General features: G+C 42.8%; 1 pseudogene; it reads left to right on the top strand.

Annotated features, from left to right (window-relative positions):
• Positions 1-289: 289 nt before the first annotated feature.
• LOC119582096 overlaps positions 290-479 on the top strand; it is a 7,073-nt pseudogene continuing 6,883 nt past the window's right edge.

Genomic DNA, 479 nt, shown 5'->3' with positions numbered 1-479 from the left:
TGCAAGCATGCATAGATTAGCGTGTTTTGGGGATTTGTGCCAGAAGCAAAACCTACCCTGTGGTAATGAGACGACATCTAAGCAGGACGAAAACCTGACTGGCCAGCCTGTCTCGGCTTAAGTCCTGGCCAAGGGAGAGATGTCTGATCAGGTTGGAGGCTGCGCTCGACCCGAAGAGGAGTCTGGCCTCATTTGGGTCACAGGGCGTGGCCAGAACGCTTGACCTGGGGCAATACACAGTGGCAAATCTATTTTTAACACTGGTCATGAGATACTTAAGTATGACTTCATGCAAAGACATTCAGGTATGGCTTCAAGCATGTCTTTGTATACACTGCCAAGCTGGACTTTGAAGATGAGAATACTTAAGAAAATATAATAATCTTAGGAATGTATGATAATATTTAGTTTATATGACAAATTTCCTAAAGTGCTCTTTACAATATCAGAAACTTCTGATATTTTGGGTTGATATTCTG

The sequence above is a fragment of the Penaeus monodon genome, chromosome 15 (assembly GCF_015228065.2).
Source record: "Penaeus monodon isolate SGIC_2016 chromosome 15, NSTDA_Pmon_1, whole genome shotgun sequence".
NCBI classification, from domain to species: domain Eukaryota; kingdom Metazoa; phylum Arthropoda; class Malacostraca; order Decapoda; family Penaeidae; genus Penaeus; species Penaeus monodon.
Note: the sequence above shows the minus strand (reverse complement) of the source record. Positions and strands in the feature narration are given on the sequence as shown.